We start from the raw sequence: 11,737 nt of genomic DNA on the forward strand, positions 1-11,737 counted from the left end.
GCGAGACTTTAATTTGGTGGTCGCAACGGGATATTATTAATCATTTCAAAATTCTTTATGCCTCTCTGAAATTCTCTCAAAACATTCAAACTCTACGCATTTAATCTGTCATTTACGAATCGCGGTTACAGTAATTTTTTGTAACCTACTTCGTTCCAATCAATTTATTTATGAATTAGTTAACAAATGTAGGTTTACGATTAGGTTTAGGGCTCTGTTGAAAAAAAATGTTGAAGCTGTTGAAGTTTCATTCTGTAGAGCACGAAAACTTCAAATTTCGGTGAACGAAACGTTCAATTTTATTTTTTTATTACTTATTTTAGTTTAAATTTATTTATTTCAAATGTTATTTGTATAGATAGCAGGGCATGGTAGGGGTAAAGGGCTTATGGTTGATCTTGAGAAGGGAAAAGAAAAGGTTCCTAGGATCGTGATCCGACCTCCACGAGAGCCCGAGGTTGTTGTTGGTCGACTGGATCGTCATCCTATGACTACATCTGAGCGGCATAGAAGAGCCAGTCAGAGATTACCCGATGTACCTGATGTACCCAATGTAGTTGGGACATCGAGAGCAGTAGCGGGGCATTCGAGAGATATAGTTGGACCTTCTCGGATTCCCTACGATGACGATCATGACGATGATGATGATGATCATCAACCAGGGGCGGAGCAGCCGGTTGAGGCGGGTCTCATTTGTGGTGGTTCCCGTCGCGACGCTGGTCATGATCCGGGTGGTCGTCACCCTCGATATGATTTCGATATTATGTCGGGGCCGATTGTGTTAAAGACCGCGTATCCGGGTAGTCTGACTGAGATTGATTTGATTCCTAGTTTCAAGTTACATATTGACACCTCACCTACGTTTGGAATGGAATTATAAGCTTATATATATTTTAAAAAAAATTATATCAATAATTTTTTTTAATACGTTTCAAAATTGTAATTATGTAAGAGAATCATATGGGATGATGTGAGTCCAGAATTACTTCGCTATGAGAACTTGCTCTTGACCGACTTAGACAACACTTGCCCCCATATGACGAGGAGGAGGCATATATGTTGGTGGCACCTCGTCTGGACGTATTACAATATTGCTACATACGGAATGCAGATAAGGGCCTTCTATTGACATGTGTTGAGAGGTGGCAGTCCAAGACGAACAGTTTCGACATGCTTCGAAGGAGATGACAATCACGCTGCATGATGTTTAATGATCTTGGTTTTGCGTATGGACGGGCTGGCAGTCGACGGGGATGTTGCGAGCGAGAGAGCGCAGTGTAAGATGCAATTAGCAGAGCTTCTGGTTCTTGATACAGTTGACGCCCATGAGTACTTTAGGGTTGCCGAGATTCCTTGGATGGAGATTCGTGACCGGATTCGGTTTGTAAAAGAAATATTAAACATATATATATATATATATATATATATATATATATATATATATATATAAATAAAAAAAACTAAACCTGGAGAGATAGGGGCAGAGGAGCAACGGTAGAGATGGAGGGGTGACGGCAGGAAGAACAAAATATGTGGCGGCAACAACATAAAAAAAACTGAAGGAGTAGGAATGATTAGGCTTAAGAGAGAGTTATAATTATATAAGGATAATATTGACATTATCTATAAACATGTTAATATAACAACTAAAGAATTTTTTAAATTAAAAAAATGGGGTTATTATTCATGGGTCCCTAGTAGCTAACTTAATTAGAACTAAATGACAACCCTAAACCATTTTTTTCAAATACATCCTATCTAATATTATATCTCATGTCGCTAATTTTTTTTATCTTTAACTTTTTCTTATACTCTAAATATAACCTTTATTTACGTCTCTCCAAACCATATCTGTTTATTTTCTTTTATTTTTTCTCTTGTTCTGTCTACATGTCTCTCTCTCGCTCTGTTTCTCTTTCTCTATCTCTATCTCTCTCCCTCTATATCTCTCTTGCTCCCAGTTATGGTGGGTGGCTATGGCGGCAATGGGGGTGGTTATGGAGGCAGAGGGGTTTGTTATAGAGGTGGTAATGGTGAATGGCCGCGGCTATGGAGGCGGCTATGGTGAGTGACGGCGACTATGGAGGTCATGGGTACGATGGGGATAGTTATGGAAGCGGTTAGGGGAAGTGGTGGTCGCAGTTACGATGGGGGTGATTAAGGAGATAGCGAATGGCTAGGAGACGATGAAAATGGGGGTGGTGGCGGCTATGGTGACGGTTTTGCAGATCTAGATTTTTATTTCAGCGGCTATGGTGACGGTGGTTGTAGAGTAAGGGTTTTATGTTTGGATGACTGTGGATTTCGTTGGTGTCTATGGCTGGCTGGCGGCTAGGTTTCAAAGAGAGAGTTAGAGTTTTTGAATTGTGCAGTACAAATGGCTATAGGTTACTACAATTACTACAGGTTTCTACGGGTGTGTATAGGTGACTACGACAGTACACATGACTATGTGTTACTACGATTACTGCGGATTTCTACGGATGTCTATTGGTGACTACGATCGAAAAAAAAATTTAAAAGAAAATCATAATTTTCAATATTATGTAGAAAAAAGGAGGGAAAATAGATTTTTATAAGACCAAAATAAAAAGTAAATAAAGATAGTGTTCCAGGTAAAAAAAAATATTAGATGCAAAAATAAAAGGGTCCATTTGATATACACCCCTCCCTTCAAATGGAAAATATATAGGGATCGGTACACCCCTAAAATTCTTCCTTTGATATACCCCTGAAGAGGCAAAAGTAGTATTGTGCCCTTATGTGCAATTTTCGTCCAACTGCATTTAACATTTTAGACCCGCATTTAGTATTTCATAATTTTTAATTTTAATAATTTCTTTTTATTCTTGTATATGTAATGTACTATTTTTTTATTATTTAATTTTTTTTAATATTTTTTTTAATTTGTTTAATTTTTTAATTTTTTAATTTTTTTTATGAATTCAAATTTTGGTAAAATTACTGTACTGAAAATATACTACACATGACTACAATGTACTACACGTTCAATAGTCATGTATAGTTTAATATGCAGTCATGTACTGTCTCTTTTCCCCAAAATTCATCTACGCCAACAACAATATTCACAATTTGAATCTTGATATTATAAATTAACTAACAAACAAAAAATTAAAAAACAAAGTCACATGCATATATTCTTCAAACATGAACAAGCATTACTGTACATTAAAAAACCTTTAGCATACATATAACTATACGTTACTACATGTGACTATAGTTATCTACAATTATCTATACTTATGTTTAGTGACATAAATTATAGACTATTGTAGCATGAATCCAACTTCACAAGGCACTTCACCACATCTTTTCTCTGCATCTCATAAAATTATACAAAAAGCAAAAAAAATGAATGAAAGAGCAAAATGGAACATGTGAGTTAGATTACATGAAAAATACAAAAAACATGAATTTTGTTTTTTTATGATGATTTTACTATACTGAAATTCACTGCAAATGGCTATTGTATACTACAAGTTATATAGTCATGTATAGTTATATATATGTAGCCATTACTATACATGACTACATATGACTGACTGTATATGACTTCATATAACTAACTGTATATTCACTTGACCGAAATCACCCATCTAAGCAACCACTAGTGATTAAGTTTCTACTACAAACAAACAAAGCTCTCCCACTTGAGGCATTTCGGATCATCTTCAAATAAATACAAAAAAAAAAAAAATACATATGATTTATAACAAAAATGAACAAGATAAGAATCAAACAAAATAAAAAATCAAATTAATCCAAAGAAAAAGATTTTAATATTAATTGTTCACAGATCTTGAAAAAAAATAGTAGATCTGGTTTTTTTTTTTTGGATAAGAAATAGTAGATCTAGTTTGAGCCCTCCCTCAACCACAAAAAAAGAAGAAACTAGAAGTAGAAAGATATTTAAAACGAATTTAAAACAAACAAACCCTCACTCATTATGTTTTTTGGCCTCGTCTAGTCTACTCGAGTAGGACGGGTGATTTAAGGCGGCGATTGACGGTCTAGCACACGGCTAAAAGGGGCTGCGGCGCAAGGAAATGGGGGGGGGGGGGGGGGGCAACGGCGGCGGCACAAATGAGGGAGCAACGGCGGCGGCGCAAGGAGGTGGGGGAAGGAGGACCGGCGGTGGGCTGGAGGCGATGGGGGAGGAGCAGCAGCGGTGGGCTGGATGCACCGCTGAGAGAGAGAGAGAGAGAGAGAGAGAGAGAGAGAGAGAGAGAGAGAGAGAGAGAGAGAGAGAGAGAGAGAGAGAGAGAGAGAGAGAGAGAGAGAGAGAGAGAGAGAGAGAGAGAGAGAGAGAGAGAGAGAGAGAGAGAGAGAGAGAGAGAGAGAGAGAGAGAGAGAGAGAGAGAGAGAGAGAGAGAGAGACGGTTTGTGGGTGTGGTTGAAGAGAGAGAATGTTAGGGTTAGGACATGTATTGGATTGAAAATTAAAAGGGCAAAATAGAATTTGAGCATGTTAGTGGTTTCACTAATTAAGATCAGAATTTGGATTTTTGACTAGGGCGAAAATTTTCCTTGGACCTCCTCATATGTATATTCAAAACTAGGGGGTTATCACTCATTTACCCAAAATAAAAATGTAAAACGCAGAATAAAAAATGATAAATAAAATTTAAATATATGTGTAGGTCAGGGAAAAAGAGGGATACCCCAATTTTGGAAATATATATGTGTAAGTCCAGTAATTTTCACTTTTAAATGCAAAAACTCAAATTTTGATCTTAATCTGTTAGACACGTGGACAACTTGAAGTACTTGTTTTGCCCTTTTAGTTTCAATTTAATATATGCCCTAACGTCACAATTTAACTAGACCGCATTTCTTTTTTCTCTCTCTCAACTCCCGTTTTTTCAATCTCTAGTCGTTACCACAGCCCCTCCGCCGCCCACCGCCACTCCACGGTCGCCCACTGTCGCCCACCGCCGTCTACCGCCATTCCCCCTTTGCCTTGCGCTTCTTTCCGCCTGCCTTGCGCCGCTCTCCCTTCCGGCGACATCGCCACCCATCACCATTGCCCCCTTTGCTTGATCTTCTCTCATTAAACTCTTTCTCGTCAGATGTGGCGCCGACGAAGAAGAAGCTCAACATATACATAAGCTACGGCAATGCACTACTTCTTCATCTTTAATTTTCTCTTTGCTGCAAAAATACTGTGTTACAATTTGCTTGTGAATTGTGACGGTAAGTAATCGACTTCATGTCAAAAATTGTATTCTTTCCACTTTCCTTAATGTAGCAATATAATTGCTTAGAAGTGCTTCGATTAATTTTATGATGCATAAATTATTAGGTATTGTAGCGTTCATTTAATTTAAAGAAGATTTTTTTGCCTTTTTTGGGGTCATATGACAAAGTTCATGTCATTTGATAATACATAAAAAAGAAAGAAAAAAAATCCATGTTTCTCACGAATTTTTATTTATGATTGGTTTTGTTTTTTCCAATAAGAGAAAGGATAATGCAATTGCAGAATGTTTTCCCGATCGGAACTTGGCTATACTTGTTCCAGTGTTGGAGAGATTTACGTTATCAAGTAATATATAGTCACATAAAGTCATATATAGTCACATGTGGTCATATACTGTATTCATATATAGTCACGTGTAGTAACACATAGTAATATATTGTTATATATAAGCTATGTGTTTTTTCTGATGTACAGTGATGCTGATGATTGTGTTTTTCCATTTTTTTGTTGGGTATTAATTGATTTCTAATATCAAGATTCAAATTGTGATTTGGTTTTGGTGTAGATGAAGTTTTTTTTATATAATCAGCGGTTTACATAATCGGTCGACCGTAACCTTGGTGTAAAAAAAAATACATGATTATATATAACTACACGTGATTATGGTATATTCTATAGTCATATGTAGTATATACACTATAGTCATGTGTAGTCAATTTCAGTACAGTAAATTTATCAAAAAATTGAAAAAAAATTAAAAAAATTAAAAAGCTAAAAAAATTAAAAAATTAAAAATTAAAAAATAAAAAAAAAATACAAAACAGGGTATATATAAAAAATAATCACAAAAGAAAAATTTATAATTTTTTATTAAAAAAATTGTAAAAATGATAAATGCAGGTTCAAAAACGCGAAATGCAGTTGGCCATTATGCTGAATGCAGTTGGTGAAAATAGTGAATACAGTTGAGCGAAAATTGCATATAAGGGCACAATAGTACTTTTGCCTCTCCAGGGGTATCTCAAAGGAAGAATTTTAGGGGTGAATCAATCCATATATATGTTTCACATTAAGGGTGTATATCAAATGAACCCTTTAAATATTATTTGGTGCATGTTTCATTTGTTGTGTATGGATGGCATTTTTGAAATAAAATTTATGAAAGTTGTGAAGCATGTTTAGTTGAGTTTGTCATTTAATTCTAATAAATTTTATACCAGCGACCTATATATTAAGAGCCTGTTTAGCTAAGCTTATAAGCTGTTCAAAACATCTTATAAGATGTTTAAGAGCTTATAAGCTCTTAAAAAGTTTTTGGTAATATTTTTGTTAAAAATCTTAAAATTTTCAAAAATAGCTGTTGGACATCTTATAAGCTATTTTTTAAATAGTACTTACCCCACATTTTTTATTGAATATTTTTTTTTTAATTACTTTAACATTCAAAATGTTAAATTACCCTAAAATATTTTAGCATATTTCCTCAACACCCTCCTTCATATATATATATCGTTAAATATAATTGCAGACCTGTGTATTATGCTAAACCCTAAGCATAATTAAACAAGAAATATTTCAACGCCGTGGATTATCTTTTGGTTAGTGGGTGAGATTCGTGATTACCAGTACAGGTATTTCAGCCTTTTTGTTTTGTGTTACTTGCACGCTTTTCATGAATTTTGTTGGTAATCATAACCTGTTTTTTATTTTTGATTTGAAACTACAGGGATTCTTGATTTGAAACTACTAACTAAGTATACGGATCCTCCTAATAATTAAACAACTGAGATTTTTTATTTTATATGTGTGATTTTTTAAGTTGATATGGGTCAGTAGATAAATGTATATGAATTCATCTATATATTTTTGCTCTGTATACTATAAACGCAATAAAAGCACCAAGTGCATGAGTTTGTTTATAGTAAATAAGAGCATCTCCAAGAGCATGATGCATACCTATATTTTACATCTTTTGCACAATTTGGACCCAACATCACCTCTCCAACAACAAAATGGGAAAAGGTAAAATTTATTAAATTTTAACTTTGCATGTTCAAAATTGAGAAACCAGAATTACAATTTAACAAATTGTGTAAAAATAAAAAATAATAAAAAATTCCACAACCCATCCATTTCAACTATCAAATCTGCAGTAATTCAACTCCAACTGCCAATATCAACTATCAATTTAATTCATCAACCACCACTGTAAAAAAAATTAACACCAATCAACTCTATAAATTGTGGTATTTGATTTCATCAAAAATCATCCTCAACTGGAAAGAAAAAAAAACCCAATATCTAAAACAATTTAAAGAGGTGAAAAACTTACATGGAATTTAAGCCCATCAATGGAAGATGGTAGAACTAGTTCTCTACCACCACTCCTCTGTCAATCTCCAAATAATGGAGATATGGACGGTGGATGAGATTCGGCATGATTTTTCCTCTGCTCGTTTTATTTATTTATTTATTTATTTATTTTGCCCCTATTCTATTTTCTGCTTCTGGTTTTTCTTGCGCCTCTTCTCTTGATGATTTGGTGGAGAAATAATGAGAAAACCCTAGATATGTACATGATACATATTAATTTAAATAATATTTAGTGCGTATTTTTTTTCAAAAGGAAAAGAATAATTATTGGCTACTTTTTTGGTCCATCAATATTATTTTTATATATATTAACTTAAATAATGTATTAATGCTTATTTTTTTTATTAGAAAAATGAGAGTTACTCGTAAAATTTTTGATGTCTTTTGGATTTATCATTCTAATTAAGTGTTTTTATTAAAAAATATTCAAATATTAATTTTTATTAATAATATTGTTATTTTGAATAATTTTTTAAATGATCACTAAAATATAGTAGTTTGAATAGAATATGTGTGTTGAAATATAGTTGTTAAAATTAATTTAAAATTAAAATGGTAAAATAATAAAATATGATAATTGTGTAAAATATAAACAATGTTGTTGGAGCGTGATATTAAAAGTGGTGTTGCATAACACTGTTGATCTCTTAAATTATAGATATAGACAATCAAGTTTTAAACAACTGTTGGAGATGGCCTAATAAGTATATGTGATTATAGTTGGCATTCTTTAATGGTTAAATATTATTAAACTAATGATCTTAATATCTATTGCTAATATTATAGTCTGACTTGTTTTCTTATTAAAAAAATGTCTGACTTATTGGGATTATATGTTACGTTGAGTTGCTTCAATGTCTTTGTTTTTTCACGTGAGTTATATTACCCCATATTTTATAATTGTTAATAATACTCTATTAATTAATTGGAATTTTTTATTTTTGATAATAAATTTTTAGATGGAGAATCAGGATAATAGGAATAAAGAAGTCATGCTAGTCCAATGTTGGGTAAAAGCATAAGTTAGAATATACGCAAAAAAAATCAGCAGACTGAAGGAAAATCTGCAAAGTGGGATACATTTATAAATCTTACGTTTATTGAGTTGTGTGAGGAAGAAATTTGAAAAGGTAATCGGCCAAATAGTCATTTCAATGTCAATGGGTGGAAGAACTTATTAAAAAAAGTTCAATGAGGTGACATGGAGAAACTATACATATAAGCAACTTCGAAATCATTGGGATTCTATGAAAAAAGAATGGTTATTGTTTACAAAATTTATGCATAAGGAGACTGGAATCGGTTGGAATCCTTTGAAGAACACACTGGAGGCATCTGACGAGTGGTGGGAACAAAAAAAATAAAGTAATTCTCTAATATATACCCAACTTATATAAATAATATATTATATTTACCACATCTTAGATTAACTTGGTATACTTGCATTGCAGGAAAATTGAGACTATAAAAAATTTAGGATCAAAGATTTATATCTAGTTTGGTTTCGATATGACAAGCTGTTTTCGGATGTTGCTGCTACGGGAGAAAGAGCACGTGCACCAAACCAAAGACTTGAGAATGTATTTGGCAGTGAAGAAGAGTTCTCTAACAATAACAGACAACCAAATTAACTTAATGAACATGTGGAAATTGACGATATTGATGACAATGATTGTATAGGAGTAGATGAGTACAACACAAATCTTGAAATGAATGAAGAACAATATGTTGCAAAAGAAATTGGGTTTCCATCTTTTACAATGGCTAAGAGAAAATTTAGTGAGGAAATCCGTAACATCAAGAAAAAAATGTCCGGGGCCGCTTTATTAAAAGAAGGTATTGATTCCCTTCTATAGTTTATGGAGAAAAAGAACACCATCACTCATACACCTTCTACAGAGATAACAATTTCGGACGCATCGAAGATGTTAAATAATCTTCCAGGGATACCACCATTGAGTGAACTTTGGAATTATGCCAGTAATTTGATGAGCAAACATGATATTCGAGAAACATTTGCTAATCAGCCTTCTAATGTGGCTCGATTGTGTTGGCTAGAGTATAACTTTAACAAATACAATAAAAATAATTAAATATAGGGCTTGAGATATCATTTTATTTGTTTTCAGTTGTTTGAGATGCCATTTCATTTTTTTTCAGTTGGACAAGTTGATTTCGCATAGTATGTATTGAATTTTTTTCATGCTTTTTATTGAGCTTTTCAATACGAAAAATATTCTTCTTTATATTTATTAGTGTTTGGTTCTATGCCCTCTGTGATTGTATGAAATTTATATGACTTTTGTTAGTTTTCGATAATATTGTGAGTTATATTTTTGGATTTATTAATTGTTTACATTGTGCTGCAAATTCTTAGAATTGTTTTTTTATGAGTTTGTGATGTATTGATCTTTAGATAAGAAATAACAAAAAATAGTTCTTGGTTAAAAATATATTAAATTCTAATAATGATCAATATATTAATATCTATTATTATCTTTGTACAGTTCTATGGAGCCATGGAATTCAAAAGATTCTATGGAAATAGAGTGGTGGAATATTACAAACTGCTCCGTAATTTATCCAAATATCAATTTTAACGAGGAAACTATTGAAGATGAGAACCAACTGGAAGAAGACTTGGACAGGTTTGTTATATGTCAAATAACGGCACACAATATACTAAATTATTATGAGAACTACAGTCACAAAATACCATGTCGAACATCTATTCGTACAGGTCATAGATTTACAAAGGAGATATTACATGGACACGAAATGATGTGTTATCAAGCTTTCCGTCTAAGAAAGCCAGTGTTCATGGATTTTTGTCACGAATTAAACCAACAATATGGTCTTCAACCAACAAGGGGAATGTCTCTTTACGAGAAAGTAGGAATTTTTTTGGTGACCTGTGCTCATGGTGTTGGTAATAGATTATTGCAAGAGTTATTCAATCATTCAGGTGAGACGATATCAAGGCATTTTCACAGAATTTTAAAAATTGTCAGTAAACTAACCGATGATATAATTGCACCTCATCGTAACTATAACGAGGGCAAAGGGTATCATAAGCCTCAACATGAGCCTTGTATGCCGTTTTTTTAAGGTGAGTGCTATTTGTTTCATATAGTACTCATACACATGTATTTAACTTCTAAATAACTTGTATGCATTATTTGTTTGTATTGTTTATAGGATTGTATTGGAGCAATTGATGACACACATGTTAAGGCTCGATTACCTAAAGGAAAAAAAATACCATATATTGTACGTAAAGGTTATCCAACTCAAAATATTCTTGTAGTAGTAAATTTCAATATGTGTTTGACATTTTTGTGGGATGGATGGAAAGGAGCTGCTCTGATAATATTATATTTGCATGATAATAGGATATTTCGAGAAGTTATTCGTAATCCAAGTCTCAATTTTTCTATCCCAAAAGGAAAAAAAATATTACTTGATTGATGCCGGATACTCGCATTTGTCCGGATACATGGGTCCTTATAGATGTGAGAATGTTAGATACCATATGGAAGACTATCGTCGAGCTAGTAGTCGGCAACTACGTGCCCCAGGAAGTTTGGAAGAAAATTTCAGTTATTATCATTCTTCATGTCAAAATATTGTTGAACGAATTTTTAGAGTTTGGAAAGCAAGATGAAATATTTTGGCCGATATGTCGTATTATACTATTGACACGCAAAGAGAAATTATGCTTGCAACTATGACCGTTCACAAGTATAAAAGAAAGAAAAATATTTCAGATGAGGCATTTCAAATAGCGGAGGATGAAAATTATCAAGGTGAAGAACACCGTAGAGAAACATCTACGAGAGCTTCTGATGTGGAAAAAGAAAATAATGCAACCAATGCTTATTCGATGGCTTTTCGTGACTCACTTGTTATGGATATTGCTGGAAGATGATGAATTTTAGTTCAGTGATAAGTTGCTTTATTTTTTTCTTAACCTGGACATGTATTTTTGTTAGCTTGTACTTTAATTTGTTTAAATAGTTTATTTGTAGTTTGAAATATTAGTATTTTCAGCAAGCATTTTCATATCATATGATCGACTATGGATGTTGTTTAATATATATATATATATATATATATATATATATATATATATATATATATATA

At 33.0% G+C, this 11,737-nt stretch overlaps 2 pseudogenes; both read left to right on the top strand.

Moving 5' to 3' along the window:
• The first annotated feature begins 8,553 nt into the window (after positions 1–8,553).
• On the top strand, positions 8,554–9,450 carry LOC148770142 (uncharacterized; annotated as a pseudogene).
• Positions 9,451–9,453: 3 nt separating this feature from the next.
• LOC148770143 (uncharacterized) lies at positions 9,454–11,522 on the top strand (annotated as a pseudogene).
• The last annotated feature ends 215 nt before the right edge of the window (positions 11,523–11,737 follow it).

The sequence above is a fragment of the Erythranthe guttata genome, chromosome 6 (genome assembly GCF_056151865.1).
Source record: "Erythranthe guttata isolate IM_541 chromosome 6, IM_541, whole genome shotgun sequence".
Lineage (NCBI taxonomy): Eukaryota > Viridiplantae > Streptophyta > Magnoliopsida > Lamiales > Phrymaceae > Erythranthe > Erythranthe guttata.